At 34.0% G+C, this 4324-nt stretch overlaps 1 pseudogene; it reads left to right on the top strand.

Moving 5' to 3' along the window:
• The first annotated feature begins 2646 nt into the window (after nt 1–2646).
• Nucleotides 2647–2743, top strand: LOC122122081 (annotated as a pseudogene).
• Nucleotides 2744–4324: the final 1581 nt, after the last annotated feature.

The following is a 4324-nucleotide window of genomic DNA, read 5'->3' as shown; positions in this document are numbered from 1 at the left end:
CATTCTGTTAAGCTATCTATTAATACTTTGAAAGGTTTATATACATTCCATGGAGTTTCAATCCTGCATATTCTTGAACTGATGTCAGCTTATATTTCATAATTCATTCATCTGCAACAAAAGTTTGCAAGACTGGAGACGTGAAGCACCTAAACATGATTTATTCTCACTCATTTGGAAGATTAATCTTTAGTCAAAAAGAAAGTTAAAAATGGATTAGAATGTATTCCTAACTATGAATTTTTATAAATGGCTTTGTACAATGGTGTGATTCTTTTGTTTTACATGGAATAATATTTTCTACTACCTATAAGTTTTGGAAAAAGAAGAAAATTAAAATTTATTCCTAGAGAGGAATATGATAGAAATTGAAGACAGATATTATGTGTGTCATATCTCTGATGAGTACCCATATTCAAGACTTAAAGTAATATTTCTTACTATGTTAGACAGAGGGAAAACATAAAATAGCATATGATAAGGCAAATATTTGTGACTTTTTAAAATGTACCTTATTAAATGATGAAATTTATTAGGAAACGTTTGGGTTGAAATTTAGGAGGCTGATCTATTTAACACACTTCTGGAAGGCCCTTACTGAAAAACACAAATTGTGGGTGGTACTATTTCTACACTTTAATGAATGGTTGAACATGTTTGGCATTAGTGCTGTGTAAATAATTCAACTCTATTGTAACTTGCTCCCTATACTTGAAAAACTTGTAATGTCACTAAGTATCATCAACTTCTCAAATGTTATTTTGGCGAATATGATTTCAAAAAGTTTATTTGAAAAGGAATACACTTTCAGGAGATTAAATGTACGTTATCATTGGTTTGAGAATGACATTTTTATAACACAGAACCATGTTGTACTGAAGTCCCAGTGTTTGAAGCACTCCTTAGTGCTTCAAATGTTTTTCTGAATTACATTTGAGCTATAGGTCCAGATTTCGGGGCTTTGGTAGACCAATTACAGATCTATCCTTCCAGGAACTATTTTTTGGCCCGCTTATGTTGGAATAAAATCTTTCGTTAATCATAGGTGAGGGGTATTAAAAATAATCTTATGACACTTTGTGAACTTGTTCACTCATATGGGCTGGTCATCTGTAAGTTGGATGTTTAAATTACAGTACTTTCTCTCAAATTTTGCGATCTCATCATTCATTTTAAGTAGCCTTGCATTTCACAATTACTTTCTGCTAATTCCTGCATCTCAAGGAATTGGGGCCCTGAAATATAGGAAATGCGAAATTGAGATGGGTCTTCAACTACTTTGTGTTCATATGTTGCTTGGGCCATGGTGAGAAGTCTTGCCCCTGTTATCTGATGATGCAGGTAGGAATGCTTCACAAATATGGAGAAAACCAGTTTGGGACAAGCGAGTTAAACAATAAACAGAGCAGCAGAGTAAAATCCATTATAGATTAGAGGAAAAAATTGTTTTTTACCATGTGGATTCAGAAGACCAAGAACAGTTAGAATGTATCACAAGTTTATACTAAAAACATTGCACTGATACTTTTTATAGTCTAATATATATATTAAACCTAATTATTTATATTCAAATTCTATTTATTGGAATAAATAAATATCAATTTATTTGTCAAATTGTCAACTAATTCTAGTAAGTTTCACTGTGTGAAATATAAAATCAGTACATATAAATATAAAATATATAACTATATATAATATAATTAAAAGGCACACGTTTTGCATTGTTCTGTTGTAGTTACTGTATTAAAGGCAACTCTGTTTTAAAGTATTATTCCATTATCTCTACCTCAGTGTTTGATAGAGTTAGACCTAAAGCTTTACCATTTGTAGATTTACAGCATGGAGGCAAGAGGAAACACTGTGATTAAAACATTATCAATTCATTGTCTAATAACGAGGAGAAACATGCACTTCTCCTGCAACTATGAAAATATTTGGTGATAAAAAGGCAGTAGTGTATGTTCCTGCCCAGTTGGATGGTAGAGAGGCCAGGACATTAAGTTATCATGCATACGAACAATTTTTTCACCTTCTTGGCTTTAGCTACTTTTGAAATGGAGGTATAATAAAAATTATATTTTGATAAAATACCTTCTAGTCTGAACAGTTCTATTTGAACTGTTCATCTCTCTATGATCCCTTGTAACCAAGATTAGCTTTGTTCTAGTAAGACAATCTATGCTTTCAGGGTAAGATATTCTGGTTGGTCTGTTCCCACATGGAAGAAGGGTAAAGGCTCAGGTAGACATTTGTTCCAGTAACACCTCATTTGGGAAAATGTCAGCTGAAGAAGTTTAGAAGTAGCTCTTAAGCAACACTAACTTTGAATACATTAGGTCCACAAAGCTAATTCAGTTGGATAAATAAGTACTTGAAAACGCCATCACCTTTGGACCTATCTATAAATAATTGAGAGTATGATCAAATTCCAAATAAAAAGACTTAAGATAGTCATTGACAAAAAAATTTGCAAATGTGAGCAATCGACTGATCAATATAATTTTTCCACTATTCACAGAATTTTAGGGAAATAAGATCGATAGCATTGTTAGGAACAATAAGGTTTCCTTGTTACAAGTAGGCATCCATAGATATAAGCCTGTATAATGATTGCATCATTAACTACTTAAATTTAGAAGATACTACATGCTTCAGCAGCATGTATGCTCAAATTACAATACAGAGATTAACATGGCACTTGCACAAGGATAATATGAAAATGTGAGAAGTATTCCATATTATTCATCCTTCAGATGCAAGAAATGAAAAACAGTTATTAAAAAGTTGATTACAAAATTACAAGTGTAACAATACACCTAATTCATAGAATTAAATTTAGTTTGACATCAGTGCATTAAATCTTCACCTCACAAAGGCGTTTACATAGCATAAATTTTACAAATCTTTTCAAATTAGACAACATTGTCATTTTATCACAAAGAAAAATAATATTAAGTCCTAGAAAAAAAAGGAAGCAAACTGTTTCTATATGGAATGCAATCGGAAAGGACACATTAGTGAACCTATATATTATAAAATAATGTAGAATTCAAAGAATATCTAGGAGAAAATAAAATAAATTATGAACATTTTGCAAACATAGAATATAGTATATTTTAAAATATACTTTTTCAGACAAGCACCAGAAATATTTTAGTTTCTGTACTACTCATTTCAACAGGTAAATTAAAATTATTTCTGATTAAAAATTACAAACTCTGAAGAAAATATTATACATGTATACAAAAACTATTGAATACATTTTGACATCCAAGGCAGGCAATTCACTTGGAAGAATTCAGCAGAATCCATGAATTTTTACAGGAAAATATTAGTGCTGCCGGGCACTGGTGGCTCATGCCTATAATCCTAGCTACATAGGAGGCTGAGATCTGAGGATCATGGTTAAAAGCCAGCCTGGAAAGGAAAGTCTGTGGTACTCTTATCTCAAATAAACCACTAGAAAACTGGAAGTGGAGCTGTGTCTCAAGTGGTAGAGGAAGTGGAGCTGTGTCTCAAGTGGTAGAGCTGAAGAGCACAAGGGATATCTGGGATAGCTCCCAGGCCCTGAGTTCAAGCTCCATGACCGACCAAAAAAAATATATTGCTCTTATTTCATTGTGAAAATATTTTGTAGGGACACAAAAGATGGACTTGCATTTTTGAAATTTAAGAAACTTAACCCGACCATTAGGACTTCATTGAACAATTTGTACAGCCTTCCACAACTTCATAGAGGTAGTGATACATACTTATCCTTTTGGCAATATCAAATACGGTTTCTTCTATGTTGTTCTTCAAGCCTGGTTTTATATAATGGTTCAACAGAAGGTGATCCAGCGTACCTTTGCTATCTCAATTCTCAGCAGCAAGATGTAAGGGTGTCAAGAGTTCTTTAGTTTGGGGAAGTGGCGCTGTGGCTCAACCAGTAGAGCACTCGCCTTGAGCTGAAGAGCACAGGGACAGCACCCAAGCCCAGAGCTCAAGCCCCACAACCGACAAAAAAAAAAAAAAACCCACAACACCAACAAAAAACAAACAAACAAAAATATTTGGGCTGGGAAAGTGGCTCAGTGGTAGAGCACTTCCTTTGCATGCATGAGGCCCTAGGTTCTATTCCTCAGCACCACATAAGCAGAAAAAAAAGCCAGAAATGGTGCTGTGGCTCAAGTGGTAGAGCACTAGCCTTGAGCTGAAGAGCTGAGGGACAGCGTCCAGGCCCAGAGTTCAGGCCCCACGACCAGACCAAAAAAAATTTAAAAAAAAGAGTCCTTTAGTTTGGGCATTGGTATCTGTATCATGATGAAGTAAGAAAGAAGCCACT

Source organism: Dipodomys spectabilis, unplaced genomic scaffold (genome assembly GCF_019054845.1).
Source record: "Dipodomys spectabilis isolate Male_0828 unplaced genomic scaffold, ASM1905484v1 ptg000203l, whole genome shotgun sequence".
Classification (NCBI taxonomy): domain Eukaryota; kingdom Metazoa; phylum Chordata; class Mammalia; order Rodentia; family Heteromyidae; genus Dipodomys; species Dipodomys spectabilis.
Note: the sequence above shows the minus strand (reverse complement) of the source record. Positions and strands in the feature narration are given on the sequence as shown.